Source organism: Mustela erminea, chromosome 3 (genome assembly GCF_009829155.1).
Source record: "Mustela erminea isolate mMusErm1 chromosome 3, mMusErm1.Pri, whole genome shotgun sequence".
In the NCBI taxonomy this organism is placed as follows: domain Eukaryota; kingdom Metazoa; phylum Chordata; class Mammalia; order Carnivora; family Mustelidae; genus Mustela; species Mustela erminea.
In genome coordinates, this window is record NC_045616.1 from 118857301 (window position 1) to 118869649 (window position 12349).

The following is a 12349-nucleotide window of genomic DNA, read 5'->3' on the forward strand; positions in this document are numbered from 1 at the left end:
CCACCAACCCTAGAAGTCAGATAGATGTCCTTATTCCCAGTTTACAGATGAGGGGCGTTTCTGGGTATCGAGTGGCCTAGGAACCCATGTCTCTGACTTCCAGCATCCTATCTGCAGCGCCATATATGACCCAAGACACAAGCAGGCCGGTGGCTTTTCTGGCCGCTCCCTACGCCATTGGCTTCTCACTGAGCCTCAGTGTCCGCAGTCACAGTAATGCTCTTCTCCCAGGTCGGCGGTGACATGTTCGGTGCTCTGCACAGCGCCTGGCAGGTCGTAAGTGCTCACTAGTGGTAGCTGTTGTTTTCCATGATGATGCTCCTCTGGCTTGGAGACAAGCTGTTTGAAAGAACGAATGAATGCAGAAGGGTGCGGTGAACTGGAAATTGGATGAGGTGTCTGGGGACACCCTGGGAGCCAAAACGCAAATGTGGCTTTTTTTTTTTTAATGCTTCCCAACCAACCTGGAAGTCAGCTTCCCTCTGTTGAGCCCTGGCTTGGCCTGGTTCAGGGCAAGACGCTTCACACACATCCCCTTGACCTGATGAGAGAGAGGCTGTTAATTCGCCCCCATTTTACAGATGCGGAAACTGAGCCTGGGGGCAGTCAAGGATCTTGCCCAAGGACTCCCCGCTAGAAGAGGCAGCTCCAGGGGAGCGGGGCGGCTGCCTCTGAAGCCGGGGATAGGAACCTCTTCATGAAAGGGGCTTCCCTTCAGGGGAAACCAGGGCAGGCAAGGCAGCAGCGAGCAAGGCCCTGCGCTTCCGCTCCAGCTTTCTCCTCCGCAGCCTTGTCTCTGCTTCCCGCAAAGGTGTGAAAAGAGCACACGCGCGCCGCCCCCACCCCCGGAGGAAAGCGAGCCCGCCGAGGAACCGCCCCCGGGCCGCCGGCGGCCCCTCCCCGCGGCCCACAGACTCCTTGTCACCACCGTGATTGGTAGACTAAACAGCGGCAGCGGAGCCGGCCTCCTCGCCTGCTCTCGCCGGCGGCCGGCTTTCAAAGACGGGCCTCGGCGGCTATCTCCCCCATCAGCCCCAGCAGCATTTAGCCACTTTCTTCAAACACCCAGCCAGGGCATGATGGTTAACGTCAAATCTGGCAGCAAGTCATAACCTATAGGGCTGGGACATTTATCACGGCCGGGGAGGCCCCTGGGGACTTCAAAGAGGCCTGAGGGGCAGGGGGACCGGGCGGGGTTGGGGGGGCGGGGAGGGGGCTCCGGGCCGGGCTTCTCCACCCAGATGCTCAGATCCCTCAGAGCCCGAGGAATCAAGGGGCTTACCTCTGCTGGCCGGGGCAAATCATGATGATGATCGTAGAAATGCTGTTGACTTGTAATAGCTGTTGCCTCTGTAGGGTCAGGCTCCATGTTTTATTTTGATTTTAATTAATTAATTAATTTGTTGAGGTAATCTCTACGCTCAACGTGGGGCTCGAACTCCCGACCGGGAGGACAGGAGTCACATGCTCTCCAGACTGAGCCAGCCAGGCACCCTCATGCTACATGTTTTATCTCATTGAATGCCCAGAGCCCCTCTGTGAAGCTTTTATTGTTATTTTTGGAGATCGGGGAAATGGGGTGGAGAGACATTATGCCATTTGCCCAAAGCCACCTGGTTCATAATAAAAATAGTGTCAACCACAGTAGTCCTATCCTCCTGTATGGAGTGATTACTCTGTGTGGGTGCTTCATGTTGCCTCATTTAATCCTCCAGGTGCTCTCCGAGATAGATTATTCTCATCTGGAAGAAAAGAAGGCATGACAGATATTAGTGGCTTTCCCAAGGTGACAATGACTGGTGAGTCAAAAGCAAGCAGACCTTCTGCTCCAAAATGGGTTCCTAACCACCTTGTAGTGGAGCCTCTGGGGCTTGGGGTCCCCAGGGGCAGCCCCATCCTCTCTTCATCCTTGTCACTGGCTCCCTGGGGCACTGGGAAGCCAGAGAGCAGCCCTGGGTGTCCCGCTGTCAGATCCCAAGCCTGACAGAAATCCTTGGCGTGTCCTGGAAACTTCCAGCTGGTGAACTCAAGGCCTCTTGGGGCAAGGTGGAGAAATGGAGGAGCTGAGAACATTGCCTCCATCCAGCTTCCTGCCCAGGGCTCTTTCATGCGGGTGGCCTCCTAAACGTGGAGACTGTCCCATGTGAGAACGCTCCAGAAGGCTTCCAGGAGGAGGTGATATTTGGGCTGGTGAGAAGATAGAAATAAGGCTTACGTAGAGGGAACAGGTCAATGTATCAGCCAAGATTCTCCAGAGAAACAGAACTAATAGGATGTATATACACATACATAAATATATATGATACATATGTCTGAGAATGAGAGAGAGGAAGATCAAAATTGAGTTTTTAGGAATTGGCTCACGTGATTGTGGGGATTGGCAAGCCTGAAATCTGTAACGGAGGCCAGCAGCCTGGAAACTCGGGGAAGGGTCGATGTTGCAGTCTTGAGTATGAAGGCTAGAAACATAAGCAGAATTTCTCTGTTGCACTCTGGAGGCAGAATTCCCTTCTATCCCGGAAAACACAATCATTCCTCCTAAGGTCTTCAAATGATGGACGAGGCCCACCCACATTATGGATAGCGATCTGCTTTACGCAAAGTCTACTGACTTGAATGTTAATCACATCTGAAAAAATACCTTCCTGGCAACATCTAGGCTGGCGTTTGACCAAGCAAGTGGTCGCCACAGACTAGCCAAGTTGACACATAAAATTATCCACCACGGAGGGCAAATATTTGCATGGCTCCTTCTATAGGAGGGACTTAGAAGAATCACATTCACAGAGATAGAAAGTGGAATAGTGGTTACCAGGGGCAGAGGGGAGAGAGGAATGAGGAGTTAGCATTTAATGGGTCCAGAGGTTCAGTTTGGGATGATATGAAAAAGTTCTGGAGATGAATAGTGGTTTGCCCCGAAATGTGAACGTATGTAATGTTACTTCACTGTATACTTAAAAGTGGTTAGAATGGTCAATTTTATGTTATGTGTATTTACCACACACACACACACAAAAATGGCTGTCACAGACACTTAAGGTCCAGGCTGGAGAGGGGGATGGGGAGGAAAGGCCCCACACGAAGAATATTAACTCTTTCAATTGCTTACCAGATACTGTGTGTTGTCTACACATGCCAGGACCATGTAAGGTCCTGGGGAGACAGCAGGCAATGACATTGTAACTCAGATTCTTTATCTCATGGTTGCAAAGAGCCCAGGAGGGAAGTGTAGCAATATCCCCATTTTACAGATGAGGAGGCTGAGAGGCTTACGATTTGATCAAGGTCAGGCCATAACCCAGTGGCAGAGTGAGAGCTGCGATCCAAGTCTGTCCAATGATCAAGTTATCTGTGGGGAGTACTGGATGGAAAGAACACATAAAATAATTTTTGTCCCCAAAAGTTTGGGGGTGAAATAAGGGAGAAAGAGGGAGTGGTAGAAGGAGAAAAAGAACTGGGGTGGGCCTCCTTTTGGAAGATGGGGAAGACTTGAGAATGTTTGTGGATGTGGGGGGTGAACCACTGAGGGATGGGGAGAAAGGTCGGGGTGAGTGGCTGAAAGCAAGATGGTGGCACATAGAAGAAGAAGAGACTCTTGAAGAAGAGGGGAAGGGCAACAGCAGGGGCAGAGTTGAGGAGAGGGAGCCCAGGGATGGGGTGCAGGAGGAGCAAGGTAGGGGCATGAGCTCTTGAATCAGAGAGATATAGGCTCAGAGTTCAAGTCACATCCCTTGCCTGTTAGCCTTGTTGCCTTCAGCAAACAACGTAAGCAGCCCAGACCTCAGTGCCTTCCCTCATTCAATGGGGATGGCAATAGGTCACGGGTTATTTTGAGTATTAGTTAAGATATGAATGGGACGTGCCTATCCACAGTGGGTGCCTGGGTCAACAGGAGAGGAGGAACAGGATGAGTGGGCAGCCGAGAGAGCCCAGCTGAGGTGCTGAGAACATTCCAGTCAGCCCAGAGTGCATCCTTCCCTGTCTTGGAGCCATGCGGGGCTGAGCAGACTCAACCAGGATGGAGGGAGGCCAGAAAAGTATTTCTTCTTGTTGTGCTTGTGACTCAGTCCCCCTGAGACCACACCACTTGGCTCTGCCCAAGGTGGACCTGGGGTAAGGGGAATTGCAGCCTCAAGAAAGAACGTCCCATGGGCCACACGACTGGTACCTAGTAGACACGTGAGGTGGAAAGGATAAAACACTTGGCTCTGCTGCTCTGCAGCTGTATGACCCTGAGCAAGTCTCTTAGCTTTCCTGAGCCTCTGTTTCCTCATCCACCCAAGTGGGGTTTACAACCCTAGCCCCAAACCCTCAATGTCTCAGATATCTCAGAGTAGAGAGGAGAGTCAGACACTTGTGGGGAGAACTTCACTCCCATGGTGGAACCAATGAGAGAAAATATCAGCATTATCATTTACAGAGCACTTTTTAACTTTTGCAAAGAGGTTCAGATTGTTCCAAGATGGGACCTCCCCCTTCCTTCCTCGCTGCTGTTTAGATCCTCCAACTCAGTCAACAAATGTTTCCGAGAGGCTAACTGTGCCAGGCCATGTAGTAGAGGCTGTTGACAGAGGAGTGAGCAAAGCGAACATCTACCACCATGGAACTTACACTTGATGGGAGAGAACAAACAAGACACCAATGTCTACTATGCTCGAGAGTGAGAAACACTATTAAAAATGTAGGAGTGGGGTGGGGGGTGGCGCCTGGGTGGCTGTCATTAAGCGGTTGCCTTTGGCTCAACTCATGATCCTAGGTCCTGGGATGGATCCCTGCATGGGGCTCCCTGCTAAGCAGGAAGCCTGCTTCCCTCCTCCCACTCCCCCTGCTTGTGTTTCCTCTCTCTGTCAAATAAATAAATAAATAAAATCTTTAAAATATATATGTAGAGGAGAGGGGAGCCTGGCTCAATCAGTTAAGTGTCTGCCTCTTGAGTCTGGCTCAGGTCTGGATCTCAAGGTCAAGGTCGTGAGTTTGGGCCTGGGGTTGGGCTCCATTCTGGGCATGGATCCTAGTTTAAAATAAATAAATAAATACACACGTGTGTGTGTGTGTGTGTGTGTGTGTGTGTGTGTGTGTGTGTGTACATATATTTATTTATTTAAAAAATATATATAGGAGGGCAAAAGTCAAAGAGGGTTTTATTTTAGATGGCGTGGTCAGGAAAGGCTTTCCTGAGAAAGTGGCCTTTGACCAGAGCCTTAAATGATTTTTAAATTTTTATTTTTTTAAATTTAATTTTATTTTTTTCAGTGTTCCAAGATTCATTGTTTATGCACCACACCCAGCAGAACCTTAAACGAAATGAGAGCTAAGCTAAGGAAATATCTTGGAGACTAAAACAGGCAGATAGAATCCCAAGGACCAAGGCCCTGAGGTGGGAACTCATACGGCAGCCAGCATTCCTGCACCTGATCTTCAACTACAGTCTCATCTATGCATTCATCCATCCATCCACCTTCCTATTCCCTATCTATTTTATTTATCTGTCCATATCTCCATCTCTCCGCCCATCCATCCATCCATCCATCCATCCATCCATCCATCCATCCATCGACCCAACCATCCATCATATACTGGGAACCTCCAGTGATTCATCATTGGGAGGCATGGAGAAGACTTGATAAGAATTAGGCACCATCTCAACTGATACGGAGATCACAGCCAAAGGAGAGACAGGTGCAAACATTTAGTGCATGGGATAGCAACTGATGGCATGTTTTCCATCACTCACCGTGTACTTTTGCTAATGAAGATCTCTGTGTTTCCTCACCTTTATGGTTTTAGGAAATCTGCTCGGGTTTCACAGCTCAGGTTCTCGCTACCTTCTTCATGAGGTTTCTGGTCCTTCCTCTTTAAATTCACTACCCCTTCTGGTTGGGACCTTCACCCTGCACTATGGTGCTCCAACCTCTTTGGACTTCTTGTGTAAAAATAAGTCTCCTACTGGCTCATGAACTCCTTAAGATCAGGGTGAACATAGACAACAACAGTACTAGCCTACCATTTTTTTTTTTAAGATTTATTTATTTATTTATTTATTTGACAGAGATGAGAAGCAGGCAGAGAGAGAGGAGGAAGCAGGCTCCCCACCGAACAGAGAGCCCGATGCGGGGCTCCATCCCAGGACCCTGGGATCATGACCCGAGCTGAAGGCAGAGGCTTTAACCAACTGAGTCGCCCAGGCGCCCCATAGCCTACCATTTATTGAATGGTTAATGATGTGCTTAGCACTGTGCCAAGCATATTTTATTTTATTTATTTATTTTTTGCCAAGCATATTTTAAAAACATTGCCTTATTACTCAAAATACACATGAAGGGGACCTGCCCGTGCTGAGAGAGAGGTGCTATCATTATTCCCATTTCATAGATAAGAAAACTGAGGCACAGAGAGTTAAGTGATTTGTCCATGTCACAAGCTAATAAATGGCAGAGCTGAGACCTAAATCCTGGCCTCTCCAACTGCGAAGCCCATATCCTGAATGCTGCTCCCCTTACTGCTGTTCCCCTTACTGCTAACCTATACCCCTGTCCCGGCGGGGGCACTGAATAAACAGGGCACTGGTGAATTAAAGTTCATGGCCCTAGCACAGACTACCTATTTTGAATCACATTTTCATTACTGGCACTCAAGTTTTGTGACCTTGGCCCTGGTCAAGTCAATTAATCTGTCTGTGTTTTAGGGGGACTCATAGGCTTATTGTAGAGTAAAAGGAGTAAAAGAAGGTGAATTGGTGCCCAACACAGGGTATGTAATCTATAGAAGTTAGTCACTTGTCTTATGTAAAGAAGATGGCGACCTCAGTTCCCTCACAGTTTGGCTCTTGGTTCTTTCACAATTGGCCTTTTGTACTTCCTCATTCTTACTTTACACTTGTGACTGAGATTGCCCAAGAAAAGTACCAGTATTTTTGCCTTAGGAACCTTTAAACGCTGCCAAGGGCCTGCAAGAAGGGCAGACTGAAGCATGGACATAGAGGGCCTCACCCGGGGGGGGGGTTGCGTAGAGCAGTGGGTCCCCATCATCAGCTCTCATGGGGACTGGCAGACAGGCCCGCGGGCTCAGGCAGCACTTATCTGCTCCTCCCCAGGGGCCGCGTCAGTCAGGCCCTCGGACCTTCCAGGGCCTCCCTGTAAATCACCCTGGATGATTTATACAGAGACGCCCAGTCCGCTAATCCAGTAAACAGGATAAGCAGGGCCCAGCCGGATTTATGGGCTGCCAGAAGGGCCTTCACTGTGGGAGATGTGTGCACTGTGACCCTTCTCCTGACCGCTGGTCTGGAGTACCCTAATGGGCAGGGGTCAAGTCACGGAGTTCCAGGCCTCACTCTGCTCCCCCAGCTGCTGATGGTAATGTTGGGTTGGTCCCTTTTCCTAGTTGGGTTCCAGGCCCCGCAAGCCCAGGTGTTCACAGAGCAGCTGGCGTACAGTCAGCTTGTGGGGGAAAATCCCGGCTCCATCTAATACTTCCTAACTGTGTGATTCTCTGAGCCATGGTTCCCCCTCTCCATGTAAAGTGACAATATTAGCACATTTTCGTGAAGTTGTTATTATAATGATAGTGTAAGAGAAGGCATAGGGACACCTGGGTGGCTCAGTGGGTTAAAACCTCTGCCTTTGGCTCAGGTCATGATCCCAGGGTCCTGGGATCGAGCCCCACATCGGGCTCTGCTTAGCAGGGAGCCTGCTTCCTCCTCTCTCTCTGCCTGCCTCTCCGCCTGCTTGTGATCTCTCTCTCTGTCAAATAAAGAAATAAAATCTTAAAAAAAAAAAAAAAAAAGGAGAAGGCATATAAAGTGCTCACCGAGCACCCAGCACCCAGTGAGGGGCCCATAAGTACTGACAGATCACAATTATTTCACAGATAATGGCGCTGGGATATATCACAGAGATTCTCGCCCGGAGGGGGCCTGCCCAAGGGTGTGTTGCGGCTTTGGTCAAGCAGAACTAGAAGGAACCTGAGTTCTTCCATGGGCTGCAGATGGGTAATCATGAGGGTTTGGCAGAAAGGAGATAGGAAGGACTAAATATTCACACAGCTGCGTGGATGGATCTTGAAAATAGAGTGGAAAGAGAAAAAGCAAAGAAACAGTAACAATCATATAACTTAAAAATACACATCCCCAGGGGCGCCTGGGTGGCTCAGTGGGTTAAAAATACACCCCCCCCACACACATACAGATGCAGGACAATCTCCAACAAAATCTCCATAGTATTTTTTGTTGAAATAGAAAAGTTCATCCTAAAATCCATATCTAATTCAAAGGACCCCAAATAGCCAAAAACAATCTGAAAAAGAAAAACAAAGTTGGAGTTCTCATAGTTCCTAATTTTGAACATACGACAAAGCCATAGGAATCAAAACAATTGTGGCATAAAGATAGACATAAAAACCAAAAGAATAGAATACAGATTCCAGAAATAAATCCTCATATATATGGTTAACTGATTTTTGACAAGGGGGACCAAGACCATCCCTTGGGCAGTCTTTTCAGCAAATGTTGCTGGGCAAACTGGATAGTCCCGTGCAATAGAATGAAGTTGGAACCTGACTTTATACCACATATAAAAATTAGCTCAAAATGAATCAAACACCCAAACATAACAGTCAAACCCTCAAAACTCTTAGAAGAAAATATAAGGGAAAATCTTTATGACCTTGGATATGGCAGTGATTTCTTAAGTACTACACCAAAAGTACAGGCCACACACAAGAACGACAGATTGGACTTCATCAAAATGAAAACCTTTCGTGTATCAAAGGACACTATCAAGGGAATGGAAAGAAAACACATAGGATAGGAGAAAATAGTTGTAAATCACATATCAGATAAGGAATTAATATCCAGAATATATAAGGACTCCTACAAATTAAGAACACACACATACACAAACAACTCAATTAAGAAATGAGCAAAAAATAGAAAGAAATGGGCAAGTACGTATGCAGGTACTTCTCCTTTCTGATGAAGATGACGAATGGCCAACAAGACCTCTGAAAAGATGCTGAACATCATTAATCACTAGGCAAATGCAAATCAAAACCACAGTGAGATTCCACCCACTATTATTAAAGAACACAATAAAATAACCCCCCAAAATAACAAGTGTTGGTGAGGAGATGGAGAAATTGTAACTTTTGTGCATGCTGGTGGGAACGTAAAATGGCGCAGCCGCTGTGGAACACTGGCCGTTCTTCAGAAAGCTAAACATAGAATCACCCCATGAGCAGCAACCCCAGTCCTAGATGTAGACCTAAAATAATCACAAACAGGGGCTGAAAAACAGATACCAATGTTCTAGCCACATTATACAACGGCCAACAATGCAAGTGTCCACCAGTAGGTGAGTGGATAAATGACGTGTAGTACATGGGGTGTGGGTCACTCATAGGGAGGGATGAAGTTCTGATGCACGCTACGATAGCTGTGGACCTTGAAAACATTATCCTAAGTGAGATAAACTGACACAAATGGATAGATGCTGTATGATGTCACTTGGATGAGGTATCTTGAATAGGCAGACTCCTAGAGACAGAGAGCGGAGTGGTGGTTACCAGGGGCAGGAGGAGGGGCATGTGGGGAGTTAGCAGTCAATGAGCAGAGTTTCTGTTGGGGTGAGGGAAACGTTCTGGAGATGGGTGGAAGTGATGGTTGCACATCGACGTGAATATATTTAATGTCACTGCATCATACACTTAAAGATGTTAAACATTAGGGGTGCCTGGGTGACTCAGTAGGTTGGGCATCTGCCTTCGGCTCAGGTCATGATCCTGGGATGGAGCCCTGTGTCGGGTTCCCTGCTTAGTGGAGAGTCTGCTTCTCCCTTTCCCTCTGCCCTCCTTCGTGTGTGTACTCTCACTCTCTTGCTCTCTCTCTCTCTGTGCTTCTCGAATAAATAAATAAAAGTTTAAACAAGGATCAATGGCGGTTATATGTCATGAACACAGGAGCGAGAGTGGTTAACTCAATGCTTTGAACTTGAGGTCTAAGAAACAACTATGCCAGCTCATCTCAGAGGACAGAACGGTGGGTCATGAGGGGCTAAAACACCAGATGACAAAGTGGTCTTGGTTTGAAATTTTCATCATAAACAGTAAACCTCTAGGGCTGGCATTCATAGAGTGCAGGAAGCCAGATGATCTGGGCTGGAGGGTGACGTGGACCTGCTTGCTTGCTCAGTGTGTTTAGACAGAGCACTGAAGACTTTGGTCCAGTTATCTGTTAAGGAAGATGAGTCTAGGAACACTGAGTATCGGGTGTAGTGGATTTGTTTTTACACAACACCTTCTCTGTCTCTTCCAGGGGCTGTGGTCAGGAAGGCTTCTAGAAAAGTCTAGATGCTTTTCTTCTAGACTTCTAGAAAAGTCTAGAAGCTGCGGTGAATGGCAGTGCACCAGATCAATAAGGGGTTTAGGCATCTGAGAGGGCAGACACCTGTGAGCTACATATATCTCGGTGGGCTTCATGGAGGCAGTGGTAGTAGGGCTCATCTTGGCCACAAGGGCAGATGGGAGGTGGACAGGTGGAGAGAAGGGGAAGGAAGAACAAGAATAAACACTTTGAAGCTGGAATAAAAATGACAGATGTGGGCAAAGGAAGGGCAAGAGCAGGAAGAAGGAAGGAAGGAAGGGGAAAAGGGAGGCTGAGGAAGAGGGAAGAGGAGGCGGTGGCTCACAGCAGGGGCATGGTCCACAGGGCACCCACCACTCATCAGGCCCATTTACTCATTCACTGATTTGTTCCCCTATTCATTGCTTCAGCATGTACTGAATCCCTCCTGCATGCCAGACCCTGGGCTGGGGGCCAGGGATCCAGCAGCAAACACCACAGATGGGGCTCCTGTTCTTATGGAGCCCACAGGACCAGGAGACTGAAGGAACAGGCAAATAAAATGAATAACATCTTTGATTGTGACCAGTGCTGGGACGAGAGAAAGGGTGCGGGGGAGACCGGCTTGTTTGGAGGTAACTGGGAAAGGCCTTCAGGGAAGGTGGAGTTCAAGAAAAGGCCTGAAGGATGAGAGCCGTCAGACCTGTGAAAAGCAGGGAGGGGGAAGACCCTGCCAGGCAGAAGGCTCAGCTGTAGGTCCCCCCTGCAGGCGGAGATCCGGACACACGGAGCTGCAAGATGGCAGCTGCAGGTGTCTCTGCCCAGAGACAGCACTGCTCTTTCCTTGGTCCGAATTTTGCTTCCAGAAAAGCCTTCAGGGATCCTTCAGTCCGTTACACAAATGAGGAAACTGAGACCAAGAGACGGGCTTTCCTAAGGTTACAGTTTGTCCATGTGGGAACCCAGTTCTCCTTATCCCATTTAGATTCTTTCCTTCTTTGAAATGCTCATTTTCTCATCTGGATGTGGCCTCAAAGGACTCTGGCTTCTCACATCCATTGGGGGACATGACACAGGGACCCAGACATGCCACTGGAGCTCATGGACTGAGGATTTGGGGTCAGCTTGGGCTCTGTGTGCCAGATAAAAACACAAGATGCACACACATCCTGGGAGTTCCCATGAACCACAATGCCATGGAGTTTGTCTTTTCCCGAAATTTCTACTTTGGCCCTGAAGAGACTTGTGGTTTGACAGTGGGGTAGAGATGGCCAAGAGATCTGTTTTCACTTGACTCAACGGCCCATGGGGAAAGAGGACTAGCAGGCTTGACAAGTCCTGAAGGGCAGAAGTGGGTCACCAATGGATGAATATCTCAGGAAGGCAGATTTCAGCCCAACCCCAGAATGCGCTTTCTGACTTCTCACCGTGTCCACCGTGGAGGTCCATCGCCAGAAGTATTCAAGAGGCCAAACGGCCATCCATTAAGGAGATGCTTGGGACGGGAGGATGAACTTCTGAGATATTATCCAACTTGGGCTCAATGACTGTACAGGTTTAGGATTTAGGATCCAACTATAAGATTAATAATATAACTACCAAGGAGTAGTTGAATCCATAACTGAATAAATGATCCCTTCATTCTCATTCTCTATGGTCCCATTTTCTACGGAGTCGCTTGGTTGGCCACCAAAAGGCATGTCATTAGTCACCCAGGCATGACAGCACTCACTATGTTACAGTCTTAGATTTGTTCTGGGGCAGGGGCATTGGCTGGCAGCCTCAAGCACTTCCTTTCCCACCACCATGGGTCCCGTTGAGTACTGACTGAGTGTTCTGCGCTGGGCCACCCGACAGACACTCCCCTCTCACAGCTGTTCTGGAAAGAGGTTCTATTGATGTCTCTGACTCTAAGAAACTTGATTCTGTTACTCTTTGTCATCAGTGTGAGGGATCCTTTGAATTCTCTCTTGACAGCTGGAGGAGATTTTCATTTGCCCAAATCCAGTTTGA

The 12349-nt window shown here is 48.2% G+C and overlaps 2 long non-coding RNA genes across 2 annotated transcripts; both read right to left on the reverse strand.

Annotated features, from left to right (window-relative positions):
• Nucleotides 1-308: 308 nt before the first annotated feature.
• LOC116586802 lies at nt 309-1424 on the reverse strand. The gene is made up of 2 exons (XR_004284154.1): nt 1283-1424; nt 309-339 (listed from the first exon to the last, which is right to left on the reverse strand). It is a non-coding gene; the product is annotated as an uncharacterized LOC116586802 (long non-coding RNA).
• An 8-nt stretch (nt 1425-1432) lies between these two features.
• On the reverse strand, nt 1433-3103 carry LOC116586803. The gene is made up of 3 exons (XR_004284155.1): nt 2365-3103; nt 1850-2187; nt 1433-1742 (listed from the first exon to the last, which is right to left on the reverse strand). It is a non-coding gene; the product is annotated as an uncharacterized LOC116586803 (long non-coding RNA).
• Between the last annotated feature and the right edge of the window lie 9246 nt (nt 3104-12349).